General features: G+C 40.7%; 1 protein-coding gene across 13 annotated transcripts in view; it reads right to left on the bottom strand.

The window, feature by feature from the left end:
• Positions 1–25,037, bottom strand: part of LOC106582854 (forkhead box protein P1-B) — a 213,748-nt gene that overhangs the window by 163,249 nt on the left and 25,462 nt on the right. For all 13 annotated transcript variants that reach the window (XM_045705053.1, XM_045705056.1, XM_014166388.2 and 10 more), the window contains exon 2: positions 7,355–7,453. The gene's annotated coding sequence lies outside the window, so the exon portion shown is untranslated. The remainder of the gene's footprint in view (positions 1–7,354; positions 7,454–25,037) is intronic.

Genomic DNA, 25,037 nt, shown 5'->3' with positions numbered 1-25,037 from the left:
TTATAATCACTTCTTAATCCCTACTGATGCGTATCAAAGTAGTGTAGTGGAGGTATATAAATTATCAATGATGTGGTACAATAGATAAATGATGCACTAAGTAGCCTACACAATCGCAAAGCCTGTGAAATATATTCACACGCGCCGCACACATACTGTAGCCTAGTTTCAGCAGAATATCATCTGCAGGCAGCAAGAGTGTGCAGCTCTCAACTGGTTTTGGCATGGAACAGCTCACAGAAGAATGACATCGGTAGCCAGTAGGGTAGGAAAGACGTTTCAACTTATATCAACCAGTAAAATCTACCAGTAAATGCTAACTAAGGCAACAATGGGTATGTAAACCAGGTACTGGAAAAGTTTAGTCCGAAGTGTTGGTTAGTATGCTATTTGTGATGCGCAATTGTCATCATGTGCTGTTTGCATCAGGGGCGTAGACATGGATGGGCCTGGGTGGACAGAGGCCCACCACTGGGTAGCCAGGCCCCGACAGGCCCACCCAATCAGATTGATGTGGTTTAAGCATTATTATGGACTTAGATCATCAAATGTTTGTATTTTTTCTATTTAAAAAATGCGTGATTTTGAGAGTGAAAATCTGAAAAATCTATAGGAAACTCTTTTTTTTTTTACAGGATTTTCCACCAAGGGTGTCTTTCCATCGCTGGGCGGGCCGTTTGGGAACGTTTTGGCAAAATTTGAGTATACCCACTTCTCCAGGCACCATTACACCACTGCATAGGGACGATGGAAAGACAGCAGTCACACACAGCATGATGTTAAAGGATAAGCAGTCCATAAACTCGGACATAATAAGCCAGTAGGTCCCAATCCTAAGAATACAAAAACACAACCATTAAGCATTTCCCAATCAAAATGTAGAACTATTACTTCCCATTGCAAAAAACATTTCACGTTTAGCACACAAAGTAATGGGTGACCTAAAGTTAAGTGAAAATATGAAACAGACAATCATAACTTCAATCAAAAAGATCAAATTCCCAGTTTATGCCACAAAACCACCTTTATAGGTTTTAAAAATAGGTTCTATTTGACTCAATGTTCCATGACGTACACTAAGGTATTGTTGGCAGAATAAATGGATGCGGTTCAATGGTAGTCCCAAAAATATTGCCATCGAGTTGTAAATCAAACATTGTTTGCTGCCTTCATTTGGGATGCATTGTTTGTTTCAATGACTCAATATTCTGGACAAAAACAGACGAATGTAACAAAGGCTGGGAATGACAATACAATCAAACTTGCAAGGGCAATGATCACAAGTTAGTCATAACGTGGCTAATAGGCTAGCGTATCCATTTATGTACCAAACTAAAAACACGGAGCCTAACGCTAGCTAGATAGCTGCTAGGAGAATGTCATGTCATGCCATGCCATTGAAGGACTGACTTTTTCTCCTCATATCATTTTTTGGCAATACACAGCTAGAGATGCAGGTGTCATTTGGTTAGCTAGCAAGAACTTGAACGACTGTTAAACAGTTAGCATATCTCCTGCATTTGGAAATTCACTCTGGCTATCTACTCCGATTTTAGAGCACTCTCGTCTGAGTGTGGCAGAGTTTGGCAAGCATTAGTTGTTGATCTTGTTGATGTGCATAGCTGAGGGAGAGAGAGCCTACCTTTTCATGGTTGTTTGATCAATAGGAGTGTAAAGTTCCCAAATGTAAGAGGACTCCTGTGCAGTGGCGATTTTAGCATGTAACTGTTGATGGGGCAAACTAAAAAAAAATGTTTTTATGCATGCCAGCAAAGACACTACACAACACTAAACAATACATTAATTGCACTATAACGGCGACAAGCCATGCCCACAAACTGTTAGGGCCTACATAAAGCTGTCCCAACAGCAGAGCTTTCTTTCCAGCACAATGGAGTGAATCCTTACCCCCGCTATACCTGGCTATCAGCGGAGCCTTGTCTGGCAGAGAAACAACAGAATGCAGAACATGGGCTGCTCTAACAGTATTTTACCTGTACACCAAGTCAGAACAGTAGGATAAATAAAGGGGGCATATAAGCAGACAACGAAACCTCTTACAATATTAGATGATGACATTTCTCAAAAACAGGTTATAAGGCTACATGTTTTTTAAATTTGTATTTATTTCCCCTTTATTTAACCAGGTAGGCCAGTTGAGAACAAGTTCTCATTTACAACTGCGACCTGGCCAAGATAAAGCAAAGCAGTGCGACAAAAAACAACAACACAGAGTTACACATGGGATAAACAAAAGTACAGTCAATAACACAATAGAAAAATCTATATACAGTGTGTGCAAATGGAGTAAGGAGGTAAGGCAATAAATAGGCCATAGTAGCGACGTGACTACAATTTAGCAAATTAAAACTGGAGTGATAGATGTGCAGATGATGAATTGCAAGTAGAAATACTGGTGTGCAAAAGAACAAAAAAGTAAATAAAAACAATATGGGGATGAGGTAGGTAGTTGGATGGGCTATTTACAGATGGGCGATCGGTATGCTGCTCAGACAGCTGATGCTTAAAGTTAGTGAGGGAGATATAAGTCTCCAACTTCAGCGATTTTTGCAATTCGTTCCAGTTTCTACGGGTGGGTGTTGTTATGGTGACCAGTGAGCTGAGATAAGGCGGAACTTTACCTAGCGAAGACGTGCCGCACCACCGAGACAGAACAGTAACGTTAGGTGAAATGAAGAGGTGAAAATAGACCAAATTATTAGGGTGAGGCACATGGGCTACTAACAGCTTACTACACAACATACACTTAGTTTTACTTTCTTAGGTACAGTACACATATCTCCCTTTCATATTACATAATTTATGCAGCAGCATACAAGACATTTTTGGATTCAGCTTGGCTAGTGATGTGCTCACTTAAATATGAAGGTGGCGCATCGGCAAAAAAACACACAACCACTTCATTGAATAGGAGGCTACTAGTTGCTTTGCACTGCTTGCAGTTAGCCACTGATTCCTTCCAAACAACTCATTGTTGAATTTGCGATTTCCAACTTGTTGTGTAATCTTTATGTCCAATGGCCGATGAGCACCGATATGTTTATCTATAATTTCTCTTCATTATTTATCTTTATAAGACAAGGACTAAAAAGGATTTGCCAGTATATTGTCGACTTGATTCATGATGATGACTGCTAGCTAAGACTTTGAAAGTAAGATGTTGACATGATCAGTCCAATCAAAGCTACTGTACATATAACGTGATTTGACGTTATTACATCTGTAGCCAATGACCTTGAGCCTTCTTGGAAGGGCACTTGAAATATAAATCTCTATGGCAAGACCCAAAGGGGAAAAATGTTGGCTGTCTACCCTTACTAAGGACATAAACTTCGCGATGACGTAGTGTCCCCATGAGTGACAGAATACTGAGCCAATCACGGAGGCGTAGAAGGCCCATTGTTCCTCACTGTGTTTGCGTTAGTAAAAATGTGTAGCGTAGCTCTATTTTACCTCCACATGCATTTTTTCACTATTCTGACCGTCTAAATAATACATGTGATGTTCTGAAATGTGAACACAGAAATACTGGACATTTCAAACTCTTATTATGTTCGTGATTTGACAAAATTACAATAATGCTCTTGAATTGGACTCACATTTTTCTGGTTTCGGTCTTGACTCGGTCTCTGACCCCTTTCCCCCCCTGGTCTTGGTCTTGACTCTGTCTCGATTTGCTCCGGTCTTGGAGCAAATCGAGTCTCACTTTAGGTGGTCTTGAACACAACACTGATGACATGGTATGACGTGTCATGGTGTGTTATGACACTAGGTGTCAAAGTGTTACCAAAATGAAATACAGAAATATCAAATTTACTGAAGTATTCACACCCCTGAGTCAATACTTTGTAGAAGCACCTTTGGCGCCGATTACAACTTTGAGTCATCTTGGGTGTGTCTGTATCAGCTTTGCACATCCGGATTTGGGGATTTTCTCCCATTCTTCCTTGCATATTTTCTCAAGCTCTGTTAAAGAGCCACTGAACATGCCGATTGGCACGGGTGCTTTCTGTTGCTCAGATTCTAGATTTAAGTCTTGGAGGTGTGTTTCCTGACCAATTCCACATTTGGTTAATGATATTTGTCCCCATTAGAAGGGAAGCCTATTTCACTTCCTCTAAATCCCCAGAATGAATCTAAGACAACATTTTTTACAGATTTCTTGGGTTAAAGTTTTTGTCGAGGATGTTTTAGTTGCGCAATTTTACATCTAACTAAGGTGTTTGGTGCAGTACTTCTTAAGTAAAAAAATGGACAACGTGTTGTCTTATGTAAACAGACGGAGCTGCTATGCTGTCTATGCTATTTGATAGTGAAATCACTGCAGCTGTTCACACAATGTTAGTAGGCAAATGGACACTGTCAAATCAAAATCCAACCTTAATTTACCCGTTGTGAGGCACGGATATTCCAAACTCTGTTTTAGATGAGACTTTATGACAAAAATGATCCTATTTAAAGTTTATAGTCAATTTTGACACTAGAATAACTGTTTCTGACTCATTTCGATGCCATATATGTAGTTTTCAAAGGGATTTGATGCTTTTTAAAGGCAGTCACTCCAAGTTAGATGGGGATAGGCAGTGAACAGCAATATTCAAGTCTTTTCACAGATTTTCAATGTGATTCAAGTCTGGGCTTTAGCTGGGCCACTCACAACTTTCACATTCTTGTTCTGAAGCCATTCCAGCGTTGCGTTGGCTGTATGCTCGGGGTCATTGTCCTGTTGGAACATAAATCTTTGCCTCAGTCTAAGGTCATTTGCAGGTTCTCATCAAGAATTTGCCTGCCATCCCTGTAGCTCAGTTGGTAGAGCATGGTGTTTGCAACGCATGGTGTTTGCAACGCCAGGGTTGTGGGTTCGATTCCCACAGGGGGCCAGCACAGAATAATTTTTTTTATGAAATGTATGCATTCACTACTGTAAGTCGCTCTGGATAAGAGCGCCTGCTAAATTATTAAAATGTCAAATGTATTTGGCTCCATTCATTGTTCCCTCTATCCTTACCAGTCTCCCAGTCCCTGCCGCTGAAAATCATCCCCATAGCATGATGCTGCCACCACCATGATTCAGGTAGGGATGGTGAGCGGTACCTGGTTTTGCATTGAGGCCAAAGAGATCTATTTTTGTCTCATCAGACCACAGAATCTTTTGACATGCTCTCATGTGCCTTTTTGCAATATCCATGCGCTCCCATAAATCCCAGATTGGTGAAGTGCTGTAGAGACTGTTGTCCTTCTGGCAGGTTCTCCCATCTCAGCCAAGGAACTCAGTAGTTCTGTCAGAATGTTCATTGGGTTCTTAGTCACCTCCCTGACCAAGGTCCTTCTTGCCCGGTTGCTCAGTTTGGTCGGACGACCAGCTCTAGGCAGAGGCTGGTTAGTTCCACTGTGACCACTGTGCTTTTGGAGACTTTCAACACTCTAGAAATTGTTTTATACCTATCCCCAGATATATGCCTCATCACAATTCTCTGAGATCTACGGATAGTTCATTGGATTTCATGGTATAGTTTCTGATCTGACCTACACTGTCAACTGTGTGACCTTATATAGGCAGGTGTGAAACATGTTTTCACTTTGTCATTATGGGGTATTGTGTGTGAGGGGTGAGGGGGTCAAAAAAAAAATCGACTTAATCCATTTTGAATTCATGCTGTAACACAACAAAATGTGGAATAAATCAAGGGGAATGAATACTTTATGAAGGCACTGCATGTCAAAGCCAGGGGACCCTCTGGGCAAGCAGATTAAGCCCTGCCCTCCTGGCTCCAGCCTGCAGATGACCCTTGACCTGGAAATCCTGCCTCTCTCCCAGTCCACCCACTGAGGACAAGGAACTCTGATAGGTACTCCTTTTCAAGTATGCCTGGGAGGAACCCTTTTATGTTTATGGGCGATCTTGATGAGGATACATACCCATTAGGTTTCAGACATAGAGGTCTGTGGTATTAGCCATGAACAAGTGCACCATCAGCACAGCGAAAGACTCAAACCATTGACCACAGAGACCACAAATGAGGCGTTAAGTAGAGTGGCACAGCAGCAGAGTGGGGCAGAGAGATAGAGAGATTTACCCCTCTTCTCCTCTCATCCATGTATGTGTCCGCTCTCCCTCTACCCACTCCTCCCCAAACCAGCCCATCTCCCCCCTCTTCCACTCCCTCCATTTCACATTTACATCAAAACATGTTGAATGGCCCACAATGCTTTGCCACAAAATAACAACTGTCACCTTCAGCAGAATTCATTAAATCAATGTTAATGTTGTTTTCCTATAATGTAATTTCTGTAATTGAAATTTAATTCTCCAACAATATTTGGGGGAGATTTTTAATTGACGTTTGCTGTAATTAATTGCTGGGCAGAAACCAAGGCAGAGGCAGGGAGAAGTTAAAAAACGCAACCTGACAGAGATTGGAAGAGAGGAAAGGGGTACTGGCGGGGCAGGACGGGGAGAGGGACCTGCTGGGACGTTTTCATCATCACGGCCACCCCCCTGCTGATGGGATAGGGGAAGGGAGGGGGAGATAGATTCTTCTTCACAGTCGGGAGATTTAATTGCACACAGATTCCATTACCTCCGCACAAATGTCACGTTCACTTCTGATCAGTGGCAAGGCAGGCCCTGGCAGTCAGCCAGACTAGAGTGCAGAAAGTATTCAGCCAATCAGAGCACCCATGGCAGACAGAGGAGAGGGACAGCGAGACTAGAGCATGCCAAAGATGTTAAAAACAAAGGACAGTCACACACACAAAGCTGCCGATTCTACTACGACCGGTGTATCATTCGGCGAGTAAAGTGTGTATTTTTTGTTTTGATTGCTACATTTCATTGATTTTGCCAATATGACACAAGGTGATCATTTTGAATGATAGTCATTAAAATTGAAAGACTGCCAATTGACAAAACAAAGAGAAAACATGTTCAGTATAATGTCTAATTTATGTCACCATTCAAGATTCATACATGTGTAGTAATATTTTCTGCAATGCATCAACATAGTTTTAAATATGTTCAACGAAGTTTCAATATGATAAATGTCTTGATAAATGTACACATTCTTTTAAGTTGTTTCATTATTTAAAGTCATAATGCAATTTGGTTAAATAAAAATGGAACATTATTTGGCCTGAACAATGAACAATTCTTGAAAATACTTTTTGAGTATCTGTTGGTATCTAGATTAACCTAATTATAATGAGATGCAAATTAGCATAATAAGTTAAATCCTACTGTGCTGCAGACTAGTTCACAGAGAGGCAGAACACAAATATGAAATTAAAAGTAATTTTAGGGTAGATGTAGATAAGAGTAAAAATGTGCACTTACCGTGTTCACTCGTGTAGGAAAGACTGGCGCTCCATTCTTCCAATGAGAATTCAGCTTAGGTTCTTTGGAGGTGGGATCATCAGGAGTTCACAGATGACACTGTATTTAAGTATGCGAGGGACAGACAGAAGAGAAGGACAGGGGAGATAAATATATGTCTATTACAAACAGGATGTGAAAAGGTGGGGAAAGTCCCTACAGTTCACTTAACCCACATCAACCGTGAATGTGAAGAGGGAAAATTAAACGTGATCAGTTCCAACCACACATATTTTACATGAGTTATGACACACCGATTCCTGTTGTCATCTCATGACCTAAATACATAGAGTCATGTCACTGTTTTAATCTTTACAAAGACAGATCAGTGGTGATTGCATAATGTGGTGATGATGCTGCTGATGAAAATGTCAGTGTTAACAAAATAACATCGTATACAACTACAGAACTCTGATTCTCATCAAACTCTGCATGTTCTCAGTGACACATTGAACTATAAACCCACACCATCATCTGGGAGCTCTGTCTCAAAATAATCCGAATTTTGCAAGGCCATTTTCTGAACACCATTTAGAAAATCCAGTCAGTTACAAAATTACATACCATTTGTGAACATGGTATGTGTGTATGTGTGGTGTGTGGTATTCCATATTTTACGATATACCGGTATTGATGCACAGACCGGTTTGGGTTTTTACTTTACCTTCTATAATGGTATTTTAATGTTTGGTTTGTTAAATGTGACACGCCGTGTGTTATGTCCATTTCTATAGTTTACGCCGCTACTTGAGTCATCTCTCTCAGCTCTCTCTCTTTGCATTTCGCTTTCCACAGACCAAGCCTGCTAGTTTGTCTTTTCTTAGGCAGTTGGGCCTAAATCATGTTAGCCGCTAATGCTAATTACTAGTTAGCTGGCTAGCTAATAAATGTACTGAGTCAGAGCAAACGTAACTAGCTATACAGCCTGATAATACTAGTGATTGTGTAGACCTAAATTAGCATGTTGTTTGTGCAACAGTATCCTCTAAATCAAAGAGGAATACTCAAAGCATGAATATGTTAAGTACATGAAGTAGCTAAGACAAAATATTCAATGTAGCCAAAGACTACAGGGTCCCCTAGGAAACACTTATCAACACTTTGGTTCCTACCCTGTCACAATAACTCCTTCCTGGCATTTTCATTCATTGTCATGTCAAACAGCACTGTATTCAAAGTGCCCACTATTATATTCTAACTATAGAATTAGAATAATCATTCTATTTCCATTGAACCAACAGTTCACCCAAGAGTTTTGCTCTAAATGGCAAATCAAATCGCAATTGCAACATTTCGTTAAAAATAAGCCCTAGATTGTTTGGCCATATCGTGCAGCTCTATGTGGCAGTGTGGAAATGATCTCAAATAAGCGCAGGAAATACAGAAATGTATGTAAATACAGATTTTTTTTTTTGGGGGGGGGTGTTCGGTTGAATTGAACAGTATAAAGCAATCAGAATGAAGAAAGACCCATTGAAATCACTTCGAATGTACGTATGTGTTGCCACCCTAGGATCACTCACTACTCATAAAGCAAATGTAGAACTTTTATTATTCAAAAACATAAAATACCGTCAAATACCGTCATTCTTTTTTTATACAGTGATTTCATATTTTAGCCATATCGCCCAGCCCTAGTGTGTGGGTGTGTGTGTGCTTGACCATCTATATCTTTAGGCCTATCTATTCATGAGAGTATGATGCACTTTTGTTCTCCCACCAGAAGAACAGACCATGGAGATGCAGCTCCATTAATTGACCTTGCCTATGAGAGCCAGTGTCAAAAGACTAAATATATAACTCTGACTCTTTCTCTGTGCAGCAGTAGTGTGTAGAGGCCCCAAACCAGACACAACAAGCCACAGGCCCGCCATCCCAACTCCTCATAATTCATGAGTGTGGAATTCAGCTAACCCCATTAACGCGGAGTTGTTTCCACAGCCGGGCAACATTCCTCTGCCCACCATCAGCCTCTGAACCCCAGATAAGACCCCTCTGATTACCCGCCTGCATGCCTGTCATTACTCCAAAAAATATGTTGATCCCAATAGACGGCTTCACCCCTCTGAATTTATGACTGCACCATTGGGGCTCCACTTTGCTCAAAAGAGCATTGGCTCAAAAAGGCCCTGTAACTTTGAGACCCCGCACAGAAGGCACTCAACAGACTATTGAGAAAAGACTCAATAAAAAAGCATACCACCATGCAGAATTTACAATGGCTCCAAGAAAATCTAATTGATGAGATCATTCAAAAAGAGATTTGATTCATGGTCTCATGTAAGGGATGTAAAGAAAGTATGAGAGTAAAAGTACTTTTGAAGGTAGGTAATTTAACTTTACTTCGCAAAATAGCAGGCAGCAGTTAAAGAGTGGCTGTTTAGTTTTTAGATGTGCCACTGGCTTTCCATCCAAAAAAACTGAACAAACAGCCAAACACTGTATAATACAGGACAGTATCTTGAAAGTCATATTCACTGCCACAACATCCAATAGACATATACAGTACAACAGCTAAGCTATGTTTCACTTGTGGACATCCACACAGCAGCTGCTCAACACACAACTTTCAGCTTCAGAAGCATGTGTTTTTAATCTCTCCTTTTCACCCAAATTACAATCTTTGTCAGTTTCAAAGGGAACTAGTAACCAGCCACTTTAAAGTAGTGTGTTAATTGATACTTATTTGTGTGTCAAGTTTCCAAGCGATCTGACAACAAACTTGTGGAGAAGGTGTTTGTTCTACCCAGGTCCATGAAAGATTAGGTAAACTGGATGGGAGCAAGGACAACCTACTTTTCCCTAGGGCTGCGCGGTATACCGTATTTTACTATATACCGGTATTGATGCACGGACCGGTTTGGGTTTTTACTTTACCTTCTAAAACAGTATTTGAATGTTTGGTTTGTTAAATGTGATATGCTGTGTGTAACGTCCATTTGTATAATTTACTCTGCTACTTGAGTCATCCCTCTCCGTGCCGCTTTCCACACAGACCTAGTCCCACCCCGTCACTCAAGGAGCGCATTTGTTGTTGCTTGTCCACGAGACACTTTCGTTCAGTCTACATGGTCAACGCAGCACACACAACGATGTTGTTTCCACTTTGATCTTAATATGATAATTACAATAATTACAATATTAGTTTGTGTTTCTTACAACTGCAAACAGCTAGTTTGTATTTTCTTAGCAAGTTAGCCTAAATCGTGTTAGCCACTAATGCCAATCGCTAGTTAGCTGGCTAGCTAGGCAGTATACCGTTGGCTAGCTAACTAGCTAAAAAGTACTGAGTCAGAGCAAACGTAGCTAGCTAATACAGCCTGATACCAGTGCTGGTGGAGACCTAAATCAGCATGTTGTTTGTGCAACAGTATCTTCTAAATCAAAGAGGAATAGGAGAAGCATGAATATGTTGGCTACATGAATAAAGATTTAATGTAGCCAAAGATTATAGTGTCCCCTAGGAAACACTGAACATCACTTTGGTTCCTTCCCTGTCACAAATCCATGGCATTTTCATTAGTTGTCATGTCAAACAACACTGTACTCAAAGTGCCTACTATTATTTACATTCTAACTATAGAATTAGAATAAACATTCTATTTTCATGATTCCAAAAGTTCACCCAAGTGTTTTGATCTAAATCGCAATTGCAACATTTGGTTAAAAATAAGGTCTAGTTTTTTTGCCCATATTGTGGCAGTGATCTCAAATGAGTGCAGGAAATGCAGAAATTGATGGAAATGCAGGAAGTTATTTTAGGTTGAAGTTTTATTTATTTTTATTTAACTAGGCAAGTCAGTTAAGAACAAATTCTTATTTACAATGACGGCCTAGGAACAGTGGGTTAACTGCCTTGTTCAGAGGCAGAACGACAGATTTTTACCTTGACAGCTTGGGGATTCAATCTAGCAACCTTTCGGTTACTGGCCCAACACTCTAACAACTAGGCTACCTGCCACCCCAGTTGAATTGAACAGTATAAAACAATTAGAATGGAGAAAGACCCATTGAAATAATTTAGAATGTATGTGTTGCCACCCTAGGGTCACTCACTACTCATAAAGCAAATGTAAAACTTGAATTCATCAAAAACATAAAATACCGTCAAAACTTAGAAAAATACCATATGATATTATGTTTTGCCCATATCGCCCTACTTTCCCCCCTCCATGTCCAATACACAGAGGGACCACAGTCAACAGGACATCAAACCACATATAATAAGGGCCCCATTGACAAACGTCAATACCAAAACATTATATATGGACCAAATGGTAGCCTCAGAATGCTGTCCGTGTCCAACACAGTCCACCTGAGCTGAGACTGCCAGTCATCAGGTAGCTAGCAGGGCTCCATCTGACTATAGAGACAGAACATGGTGGCTGGATCGGATCAATGGCTTGACCCATTAAGTCACAGCACTCCTAGTACCTCATCTAATGAGAGCCGGGCTTGGGGAGCACCCATGGCTGACCCATGCTGCTGGTGACAATTATAAGAGAGTGGTCTTTCAGCAGCGACGCCCACTTGACCTGGCAGCGCAAAGGCAAGGAGGAGATCCACATGATTTAAACTCCTCCCTAAGACGTGCTGACAAGGTTAGAGGGTCAACGCAGACATTAACAGGTCAGTGTGTGGCTCACTTGGGAACAATTACTCCCAGTCACAGCTAAGTGGACACTTGATTGAACACGACGGAGGCAGGACACACTTCCCACAGATAACAATCCCCAGAGCCATTTAGGATAAAAAGCCCTTGTGATACAGCCTTTATGGGCAAAATTCATCTTCCTTTTCCCTTTTAAAGCAATGTGAGAGTGATAGAGAGGCATTCTTTGGAGCAGATGAGTCTCTGAGCATTAACATTGTCTACCAATGCTAATAGCAGCTTATGACATCCTGACAATTACAAGGTGACAGAAAATAATAAAACAATGGAGAGACTGTTAATTTCAATAGGAATCAATGGATCTGTTTTCTTGCTTTTTGTTACAGAATATAGAACATTTTAAGAGAAAGTCCAAAACACTATATTATCAGTTTAACAATTAAGTATAAATGGTCTCAAGGCTCCAAACCAATTAAATTTGAAACCAATGCAATCCAAATATTTAGAAATAGACCTATATGTGCTTATACTGTAAATATACTTGAGATGAATGAGGGCTATTTTGTTAAGGTAGAAGCAGACAGTGATGTTCATGTGTTTACTAATTAGATCTGCCATTGTTGCATTGTCTTGTTTTTTCCATTCTGACCTTTGACCTACTGACAGTTTGACCCACCTCCCACCACAAAGAGTAAAACTTCTCCCGGAACAGCTGATTTTTTCCCAACGTACACAGTCAAACCGTCTACATGATTCCCATCCGAAACAGTTCGGAACAGTTTGTGCATATATTATGACAACATTTTGTGACGTTTTTGTTTTGGTCTTCTTCGGCTGTTTGTGCGCACACACAAAATTCTTGAGGAAAGATGAAGTTCGGGAACCAAAGTCTACACCCCTTTATCTGTCATTGGTCAACAGTAGGGATTCTTCAATTAAGTGTTTGTTGTCATTCAAAGATAAACAACTCGTTTTCATAAACATTTTGTACATACAGTACAAGACAAAAGTTTGGACACACCTACTCATTCAAGGGGTTTTCTTTATTTTGAATATATTGTAGAATAATAGTGAAGACATTAAAACTATGAAATAACACTAAGAATAATGTAGTAACGAAAAGGGTTAAACAAATCAAAATATATTTGAGATTTTAGATTCTTGAAAGTAGCCACCCTTTAAATAGATGACAGCTTGCACACTCTTGGCATTCTCTCAACCAGCGTCACCTGGAATGTTTTTCCAAGTCTTGAAGGAGTGCCCACATTTGCTGAGCACTTGTTAGCTGCTTTTCCTTCACTCTGCGGTCCAACTCATCCCAAACCATCTCAATTGGGTTGAGGTCGGGTGATTGTGGAGGCCAGGTCATCTGATGCAGCACTCCATCACTCTCCTTCTTGTGCAAATAGCCCTTACACAGCCTGGAGGTGTGTTTTGGGTCATTGTCCTGTTGAAAAACAAATGATAGTCCCACTAAGCGCAAACCAGATGGGATGGTGTATCACTGTATAATGTTGTGGTAGCCATGCTGGTTAAGTGTGCCTTGAATTCTAAATAAATCACAGACAGTGTCACCAGCAAGCACCCCCACACCTCCTCCTCCATGCTTCACGGTGGGAACCAGACATGCAGAGATAATCTGTTCACCTACTCTGCGTCTCACAAAGACATGGCGGTTGGAACCAAAAAACTCAAATTTGGACTCATCACACCAAAGGACAGATTTCCACTGCTCTAATGTCCATTGCTCGTGTTTCTTGGCCCAAGGAAGTCTCTTCTTATTATTGGTGTCCTTTAGTAGCGTTTTTTTGAAGGCCTGATTCACACATTCTCCTCTGAACAGTTGATGTTGAGATGTGTCTGTTAATAAAACTCTGAGGTGCAATCTGAGGTGCAGTTAATTGACGATTTCTGAGGCTGATAACTCTAATGAACTTATCCTCTGCAGCAGAGGTAACTCTGGGTATTCCTTTCCTGTGGCGGTCCTCATGAGATCCAGTTTCATCATAGCACTTGTTGGTTTTTGCGATTGCACTTGAAGAAACTTTAAAAGTTCTTGAGATTTTCCGGATTGACTGACCTTCATGTCTTAAAGTAATAATGGACTGTAGTTTCTCTTTGCTTATTTGAGCTGTTCTGGCCATATTATGGACTTTTACCAAATAGGGCTATCTTCTGTATACCACCCCTACCATGTCACAACACAACTGATTGGCTCAAACGCATTAAGAAGGAAAGAAATTCCACGAATGAACCTTTAACAAGGCATACCTGTTAATTGAAATGCATTCCAGGTGACTACCTCATGAAGCTGGTTGAGAGAATGCCAAGTGTGCAAAGCTGTCATCAAGGCAAAGGGTGGCTACTTTGAAGAATCTAAAATATATATTGACTTATTTAACACTTATTTTGGTTACTACATGATTCCATATGTGTTATTTCATAGTTTTGATGTCTTCACCATTATTCAACAATGTTGAAAATAGTAAAAATAAGGAAAAACCCTGGAATGAGTAGGTGTGTCCAAACTTTTGACTAGTACTGTATATATAAATGAAAAACAGATGTGTAGGTCAATATCTTGCAGATAAAGAACTGCTCGCGGTAACGAACATCTCCGTGCAAAGTGGTCACTCCATACTTTTCATGCACAAGCATGGCTTATCGATTTGCAAACACATTTTCCCAATTTGCATAAGCTGTGTGTTGGTTGAGGTATTGTTTTTTTCTTCATTGTTTATTTATTTTTTTCTTTCTCTGAAAATCAGTTCCACATTGTCCTCCCTCTGCAGTGGGCTGAAGCAGCTGTTGGCTGTTAGTGGCTGCAGACGACACAGTTCACCACTTCTCCAGGAGAAATCGAGACAGAGTGCACCACAGCTGCAGCTGATGAGAGCGGGTGTAAAAGTGTGGCAGACAGAGAGAGGAGATGGAGGTTGAGAGAGACGGAGATAGTGGGAGAGTGAGAGTGAGGATGAGAAAGAGAGAGTGAATGAGAAAGAGATTGAGAGAGAGAGAGAAAAAAAATGGCAGGCATTGTCTTCCACACTCATGTTCCAGAAATAGAATGACTTTTCTCATAAGATGGTAGAAAAATCACTCTATCCAACAGAGCCCGGCGGACTATGCCATTACAGGTCCATCCTCATCACAGGCACTTCCCTTCTCCACGACGGAGGAGCATGAGGCCAGGCGAGCGAGCGGTAGAGGAACCAGGAAGCCATGCTTTAGGAAGGAGGAAAGGAGCTGAGGCGGAGGATGTCTCCCCTCTATCTCTCTCCTCTCTCTCCAGCTCCGCTCATTAACTGGGATCCTTTCCAATTCATTTAGGACCCCTGAGATACAACCTTCCGCAAGAATTTACTGAAATGACACAATATTAGCAGATTTGCATATGCAGAACTGTGGAAGCAACAGGCTCTCCTGCTCAATTGACCTATTGGTTGTTGTGGCAGCGGAGTTATTCCCGGGGACGATTTTGTAATCAAGTGTGCGTCATGTGAATACCATCTGGGTACCACTTATTTAAAGCTGGCAGAAGTCCCGTGGCAGCCACCCTGGCAATGAGGAGGAAGGGAATAAATTGCATCATTTACTTAACATCCATTTGCCGTTGTGCCCGTTAAAAACCCATGACTAAATAATTTGGTTATTTCGGCTGCCAGTTACCGCTGTCAGCCAAATTGCGTTGTACATGCGACAAACAATGCAACTGTCAAAGGGCTGATGAAGGAGGTATCGTAGATGTTAACCACATGAAATCACATTTACAGCAAGTATATTAACAACCTTCAATCCATTTACAGCAAAGAATTTTCCCAGCACATTATGTACAGCACACCACACATAAACAGAAAATAAACACATTGTAATTATAATGCCAACTCTTTAATTAGTGGGTCATTTGGGGATGGTCGAACTCACTAATTGTCAGAGTGATGTGAATGGATTGGGGGGGGGGATGTAAGGAGATCAAGCCTGGGGGGGGGGGTAAGGAGATCAAGCCTCGGGCCCAAAGTTATATATTCCCTACTCTCCTAGCGTGTTAGGAAGCAGAAAATTCAATTGGCATGGTTCCAAAGTAGAAGAGTTGAGTTCCAAACAACCTAACAACCTAAATCAGGAGGGACAAACCTCAAGCAAATCATTTACATGAGCTAAACTGTAAGAAAGCCTAACACATCTAAAGGTCTCACATAATGAAGGTTTCAGAGCGAGAACAATAAGTGTGCCCATTATTAACTGGCTAACAGGTGATCTGTGGTAATAATGTAAACTCTAGGGCCCAGTTATCCATCTGGATTTCCCTATCGGATAGGATTAAATGCATAGAAATAGAATGAATATAACGGACGAATTGTTGACTTGAATGGGGACTCTGGTTCTATGTATTCTATTTCTATGCATTTAATCCTATCCGATAGCCGAAATACGGATAGATAACTTTGGAAAAACTGGGCCCAGAGGACCAATGGCAGCTTCAATAAGATCCATTTCCAAGGGGTTACAATACAATATAGAGACCATATTTGTATCCAAAGATTTACTTGTCCACATTTTCACCCACTAACACTGCTAATTGTCCTGTGGAATATTACACCTGATTACTTAACAGATACCTTGCCTCACAGGCTGTAAATAGGATTGTAAACATGTATTTGACCTAACGACAACCTATCCATAACAGGAGAGGACAAAATATATTTTGTGCAATCCATGTTCTGTAGAACATCTACTGTACTGGAAATCAATGACAATGTGAAGTACACATAACAATGGAGCAAGAATGTACACCCTGTGATACAGTGGATGCATTGCAACCAACAGTTAGAATGTTGCGCTGTGCTACGCATTACCGCTGGATTTCTTAAAACACTACTAACGGGATATTACATTCATTTGATTAGATTTTATTTAACTAGGTAAGTCGGTTAAGAACAAATTCTTATTTACAATGACGGCCTACCAAAAGGCCTCCTGCGGGGACGGGTCCTGGGATTAAAATAAATAAATAAATACAATATAAATATAGGACAAAACACACATCACAACAAGAGAGACAACACAACACTACATAAAGAGAGACCTAAGACAACAACATAGCAAGGAAGCAACTGCGTGTTACATGCACGTGCGTGTTAAAGCAAACTTGCTTGCAACCAAAAACCTACAAGAATAAACAAGCCGATCAGTTGATCTCTTGTTATTACCGTGTCAAGTGATAATGATACCAGACAACTGCGTCTAGGTTCTCTACTCCCACGCCCAATGAAATATCAACCTACAATGGAAACCATAAGGCTGATGAATGTAAAAATACTTAAGAGTATACACATTTTTATTTGATATAAAAAAAATGTAGATTGAGTTCTATAATCACAATTGACTTGATTTAGTTACACATTTCAAACATGGACAGTACAGGGATATTTTACCCCCGATCTTGATAAGAGATTACTATACCAGACAATTTTCTTTTAAAGACAGTATTTAATGGATTACATTAAACAAATGTAATAATAATAATAATAACAGTAGGCTACACCAACATTAGTTTTCCATTCATACGTATCGGGTAAATTCCCACACAGTAGATTTGCCTGGTTAAAACAAGGAAATACTTTATTTCAGTTGTATGAAATGATTTTCAAATAGATGAAACGCCCTTAGTCTGCTCAAAGTAGGACTAATTTGTTCCGATGATTATACCAACCAGAGGGTGAACATATCTTGAAAGACTTTGGTTACAAGAAGGCCTAAGGTGATACCGACATCATCTTTTAGGGAGCGGTAATGAGGTTACCAATAATGGCTGCAATTGAGATCAGCAGTGCGGGTGAATTTAGCGCATATTGATGGTTTAACAAGAGATCAGCTGGCGATAATCTGGTAGTCATCGATGGTTGCAATGGCGAAGGTGCATAAAGATGTCAGAATATAGATATGACGTTATTGTTTTACCACTATCCACCAAGATTTTAAACAACGGCGCGCAACCTGGTTGAACGCGCCAATAAATCAGCATAATATACTTTTGGGGTTTTTCCAAAGTGCCGCCATCTTGGAGCTAGAATTGGGATCATGTATACTGCGCTAATGATGACACAAAAAAAAGTCAAGGAGAGTAATGTACAATTCAGCGAACTTAGCAAAAGAGGCATTTGTGGTAAGTACATGGGGGCCGCCATCCTTATGGATCTCCGCTATTGGCCCAGTATATCTTCAGTTAATGTATCATCTACCAACTAGAGTCATGTCAGCCTGGTGATGACAACCTGGCTGTCTTTTGTTGACATGTTGTTCAATGGTCGGTTGGCACCCTTGAAGTTTACTATAAACTATCAAAATAAGGAGTCGCACACTCCACCCTGAAGAAGGCACAGTGATGCCGAAACATTGGTAAATACCCATTAAATTACTGGGAGTTTATATATGGAGTGTGCGACTTCCTTTATTTTGATAGTTTATTCGCCGTTAGTCAGCACCTCCACGCAAAATAATTTTTCTGGGTGTGCGGCAGCTCATGTTTTTTATTCTACCCTTGAAGTTTACCCAAATAACAACACAACACCTCAGTTCCAACAGCATGATCTCACATGATAGGAAAGGAGAGTCAGCTCCAATGTGATTGGTATGATGGGCAGGTGAGCCCAGGTACAATCAGAGGTGGAGACTAAACAAAAATAAACAACACCAATGCATTTGCAGAGTGTAAAATTATACAGTAGCTAAACCGGTTCCGACAGTCAATCTCACCAGGAGATGTGGTCAGCCCTCAACTCCACTTTGAAGAATGACTGCATACAAAACAGTCAAATTCCATCATCTCTCGTTTTCAATTAACCTGTCCATGTGAGGTTTATCTGCCACCTCATTGTGTTCCACTAGGTCATTTATGTGAGATCGGCCGCTATATAGAAACGAGAGCCGAGATAGAGAAATATTGTGAGGGAATACTAATCTACCATCCATCTTATATTCTAATGTATCCATTATGCTCTAAAAAGAGGCTACTCGTCTATTCATTTTATGAGGCATTTACAAAAAAAGATGACACTGCAAGAGGTGATTGGTGATTAAAACTCTTTGAATTAGCCCTTCAATCATCACTTACAATTGGGTATAAAGTACACAGAAACACACTCCCGAAGCCTAAACCTGACTACTCTATAATATTAAGTGAAAATATTGATTTACTCATTTCTAACTATGGGGCTCGCCGTTAAATTGAGAAAAGTCAACACGTAAAAGTGTGTACATAATGTCATAATTCCACAACGGTAGTATTAACATCATGGTATTTTGCAGGACCCGTGTGTCCCACAACTCCCACATATCAACCAATCAGCATCCAGGATCCAAACAACTGGTTTTATAATATCCAATAACTCACAACCTTATTTCTCCATCCACCACAAATTCATTTTCAACTTTACTGTAAACCTGTTATTAAACACAATGGCAATACTAGAAATCCTACCAGTGAGTTGGATGCTCTGCTACTGGATAATACTGGATGTGCATTCACCTAAGTGCTTTGATGTCCCTTGTCAGTGTAACATTCCAGATTTCAAATACAAGGAAGCTGTGTTTTTGGTCCTTTTGGTAGTGACGTACATTTCACCACCTACAGTATGTTGTAATAACATGTAACTCCACAGACTCCCAAAATCTCATGTAACTAGGGTAGTTAAGTGCTACCTAAAGCATACCTTATCAAGAGTGTGCAAATGCATACAGTAGCCTATATGCCTAATGCATGTGAAGCAGTAGCGGTCGGTGCCGATATGGGAGGATTTTTAAAAAAAATTTATGAAAAGATTTCATGAGCATGGCTTTATTTCCATTACAGCATATTGGATGACTGTCATTCATATTCCATTCACCCAGCTCAATGTAACATCGATAGGTTTAGGCTACTACATGACACTCTAATTATCCTTATACGCAACATGAGGTTGTTACAACCTAGCCTACGAATGGAAGTTTATAACGTAGGTGCACAGGTTGAGAGACAAATTAGAGTAATCAATGTGACAGACAGTGACACATTCAATACCACCTTGCACACTCTTGCCTGCATCTAGCTGATCTAGGGTGCAATCATTAGTACAAAAGTTGCAGATGAGAGTTTCTATTGGACAAATTCAGGTAGGTTTATCCCCGCTTCATTCCGTTTCCTTCCGTTTATGTTTAGTCATCCAGGTCCTGAGGCAACAAAGCATGCCCAAACCATCACACTACAGCCACCATTGGAAAGCAGCGTTTGGATTTAGCCAGGCATAATGGGAACCATGTCATTGTCCAATGTTTTCACAACTTGATTCGAGTCCACCTGTAGTAAATTCAATTGATTGGACATGATTTGGAAAGGCTCGTACCGGTCTATATAAGGTCCCACTGTTGACAGTGCATGTCAGAGGAAAAACCAAGCCATGAGGTCAAAGGAATTGTCCCTAGAGCTCCAAGACAGGATTGTGTCGAGGCACAGATCTGGGGAAGGATAGCATAACATGTCTGCAGCATTGAAGGTCCCCAAAAACACAGTGGTCTCCACCATTCATAAATGGAAGAAGTTTGTAACCACCAAGACCCTTTGTAGAGCTGGCCGCCCGGACAAACTGAGCAATTGGGGGAGAAGGGCCTTGGTCAGGGAGGTGAACCCAATAGTCACTCTGACAGGGCTCCAGAGTTCCTCTGCGGAGATGGGAGAACCTTCCAGAGGGACAACTATCTCTGCAGCACTCCATCAATCAGGCCTTTATAGTAGAGTTGCCAGACAGAAGCCACTGCTCAGTAAAAGGCACATGACAGCCCACTTGGAGTTTGCCAAAAGGCACCTAATGGCCTCTTAGACCATGAGAAACAAAATTCTCTGGTCTGATGAAACCAAGATTGAACTCTCTGGCCTGAATGCCAAGAGTCACATCTGGAGGAAAGCTGGCACCATCCTTACGGTGAAGCATGGTGGTGGCAGCATCTTGCTGTGGGGATGTTTCTTAGCGGCAGGGACTTGGAGACTAGTCAGGATCAAGGGAAAGAAGTAGAGAGATCCTTAATGAAAACCTGCTCCAGAGCGCTCAGGACCTCAGACTGGGGCGAAGGTTCGTCTTCCAACAGAACAACTCAGGAGTGGCTTCGGGACAATTCTCAGAATGTAGAAAATAGTGAAAATAAAGCAAAACCTTGGAATGAGTAGGTGTGTATCAGGTGTGTCCGACTAGCGCTAGCTAACATTAACTACCTAACTAAATACTGTATATACAGTACCAGTCAAAAGTTTGGACACAACTACTGATTCCAGGGTTTTTCTTTATTTTTACTATTTTCAACATTGTAGAATAATAGTGAAGACATCAAAACTATGAAATAACATATATGGAATCATGTATAGTAGTAACCAAAAAAGGGTTAATCAAATACATTTGAGATTCTTCAAAGTAGCCACCCTTTGCCTTGATGACACTCTTGGCATTCTCTAAACCAGCTTCATGAGGTAGTCACCTGGAATGCATTTCAATTAACATGTGTGCCTTGTTAAAAGTTCATTTGTGGAATTTCTTCCCTTCTCAATATGTTTGAGCCAATCAGTGCTGTTGTGACAAGGTAGGGGTGGTATACAGAAGATAGCCCTATGTGGTAAAAGACCAAGTCCATAATATGGCCAGAACAGCTCAAATAAGCAAAGCTAAAAACGACAGTCCATCATTACTTTACGACATGAAGGTCAGTCAATCCGGAACATTTCAAGAAGTTTCTTCAAAAAACAACAAGCACAATGATGAAACTGGCTCTCATGAGGACCGCCACAGGAAAGGAAGACCCAGAGATACCTCTGCTACAGAGGATAAGTTCATTAGAGTTACCAGCCTCCGAAATTGCAGCCCAAATAAGTGCTTCACAGAGTTCAAGTAACAGACACATCAACATCAACTGTTCAGAGGGGACTGCATGAATCAGGCCTTCATTGTTGAATTGCTGGAAAGAAACCACTCCTAAAGGACACCAATAATAAGAAGAGACTTGCTTAGGCCAAGAAACACAAGCAATGGACATTAGACCGATGGAAATCTGTCCTTTGGTCTGATGAGTCCAAATTTGAGTTTTTTGGTTCCAAACGCTGTGTCTTTGTGAGACACAGAGTAGGAGAATGGATGATCTCCGCATGTGTGGTTCCCACCGTGAAGCATGGAGGAGGAGGTGTGATGGTAAGGGGGTGCTTTGCTGGTGACTCTGTCTGTGATTTATTTAGAATTCAAGGCACACTTAACCAGCATGGCTACCACATCGTTCTGTAGTGATACGCCATCCCATCTGGTTTGCACTTAGTGTTTTTCAACAGGACAATGACTAAACTCACCCCCAGGCTGTGTAAGGGCTATTTGACCAAGAAGGAGAGTGATGGAGTGCTGCATCAGATGACCTGGCCTCCACAATCTCCGACCTCAACCCAATTGAGATGGTTTGGGATGAGTTGGACCGCAGCGTGAAGGAAAAATAGCCAACAAGTGCTCAGCATACGTGGGAACTCCTTCAAGACTGTTGGAAAAGCATTCCTCATGAAGCTGGTTGAGAGAATGCCAAGAGTGTGCAAAGCTGTCATCAAGGCAAAGGGTGGCTACTTTGAAGAATCTAAAATGAAAAATATATTTTGATTTGTTTAACACTTTTTTGGTTACTACATGATTCCATGTGTTAATTCATAGTTTTGATGTCTTCACTATTATTCTACAATGTATAAAATAGTAAAAATAAAGAAAAATCCAAACTTTTGACTGGTACGGTCAATATATATATATATGTGTGTGTGTGTGTGAACATATCGGCCGATATTAGCTAAAAATGCCAACATCGGTATTGGCCCGATGTCTACTTTAACGACGATGTGAAAAAAACAATGTCAAGCTGTGTGCATACATATATAACGTAGGTAGGTACATGATGTAATGACGCAACGTAAAATTCTGCGCTGCACGTGCAACACAACATTCCTAACCTAGCCCACAGTTTCTGCTGTGTGGATCGAGCAGTCAACAAGTCGAGCAGTCATTTGAAAGAGTAAGAACATTTCAGCGAGACAACTCAAAGGCGAAATATAATAACGCCATGATAATGGAATTCATTGACCTTGACATCACCCACGACAGCATTCTCGACTGGTCGAGCACCGGTACACACTAACGTTACTAAGTGTGTTATTGTTCAGATGTTTCCCTACCGGAGTTACACAGTAATAGCGTCACTGTTATCAGCTTCACGACATACTATGGAACGCCGTTTGGGTCTTTGCGTGTCAAACAAGATACACGTCAAACAACACTATTTGACAATAACACTATTTGACGCATTAAATACGTTTTTAATTTGACACGTCAAATAACACAGTTCTATTGTAGTATGTTGTGTGTTCTAAATTTGCACGTGCAAGCCAAGTGCCAATACTACTACCAGTAGGACTGTCAAAGCTGCACAAAAAAGTCTGCAAACAAGCAAACACCGGCCACGAACAATGTGTTTACAATCCCGCGTTGGTAATAAAGCATTATTTGTTCGAACACAACTTCTGGGGTAGCTAGCTAGTTTTAGCTTGGTACCTAGATAGCACCAATACAACCAGCCTGAAAACAATGACCAGTAGAAACTGCAGTCATTTTCACAATGCTTAGCAATGATTTAGGAATCCTTGTAAGTATTAGCTAGGTAGCCACTTGTTGTTCACCTATGGAAATTGAACTTCAGTTCATGAAAATAAATAGCTAGCCAGCTACTTAACCCTGTTGCCCAAATCTAACATTATAAGAAGCCAGCTAGCTTCATCTGGCTAGTGAGGCTTGACCTGACCGGGTTATGTGTTGTGAAGCTAGCCATAATAAGGATTAGGCACAATAGTGGAATTTGCGGTTTGCCTTCAAAATAAAACTACCTCTGAAAGTGATGCAGAAGGTTACAATTGGTGGAATCATGCCATATTTAGACTAGATAATGCTCAACAAGGTTGGAATGTGAAGCAATGAAATGGGGTATCAGTCTAGTTGGTGACACCCACAGAACACAACTGTGAAGAGTTTACACAAATATTAGCGTTGTAGCTCTTATCGTGGGACTGTGACTGTGTGAAATCACCTCCCCAGTCAGCATATTGTGTGTATTGACATTCATATTGCAGTGTACAGCTTTACCTAAGAATTGCGGATCAATTAAATGGGGTTGCAGTCTATTCAATACACAATATATTTTTTCCCAACGTCCTCGTCAGAGTTATCAGACTCCAAAACATCCACACAGTATTGTTTTTCCTCGGGAATAGTGTTCAATACACATAGGTTGACAATAAATGTGGCTCAATTCACAGTTGTTTCAGAGTCCTGTAATAAGAGCTACGATGCTAATGTTCTCTGGGTGTCACTGAGTAGACTGATACCCCATGTCATTGATACACAATCCATAGGTAAGGCTGTACAGTGAAATAAGTATGCCCCCAATGCAATTCTAAAGTATAATACATCCAGTGTGATTTCAACAGATTTTGGTCGAATTAACAAATTATTGTCTTTTGTTGATTTTATATAACAACATTCCAACTAGGGCTGGGCGATAAATTCAATATCAATAATTATCGAGGTAATTACTTCCCTCAATAACGATATAAAAACGTTTAGAATAATTTTCGATAATGTCAACATTGAATAATTAGGTACAGCAGTCCATTTCACCTCTGACGCAGCAGGAACGTGCGGAGAAGTGACAATATGCACGTGGAGAGGTATACGCCCACTAAAAACCACTTAGCACCTCGAGTGATGGAGTAGCCACTGTTAACCACGAAAAACGAGTGATGTAGGCGAAAACAGTGGCAGTGATAGCCATGGAGAAGGATCAGCTTCCAACAAAGAAATTATTGATAAAAAGGGTTAAACTGTTTCAGTAATTTGGAAGTGGTTTGGCTATTTGAAGTCCAACAAAGAGCAGAGCAATGTTCGGTGCAAATTGTGCTGTAGACAGGTGGCTATGAAGTCTGGTAATACTACAAAC

Source organism: Salmo salar, chromosome ssa22 (genome assembly GCF_905237065.1).
Source record: "Salmo salar chromosome ssa22, Ssal_v3.1, whole genome shotgun sequence".
In the NCBI taxonomy this organism is placed as follows: domain Eukaryota; kingdom Metazoa; phylum Chordata; class Actinopteri; order Salmoniformes; family Salmonidae; genus Salmo; species Salmo salar.
The sequence above is the reverse complement of the archived record's forward strand: the minus strand, read 5'-3'. Positions and strand labels throughout refer to the sequence as shown.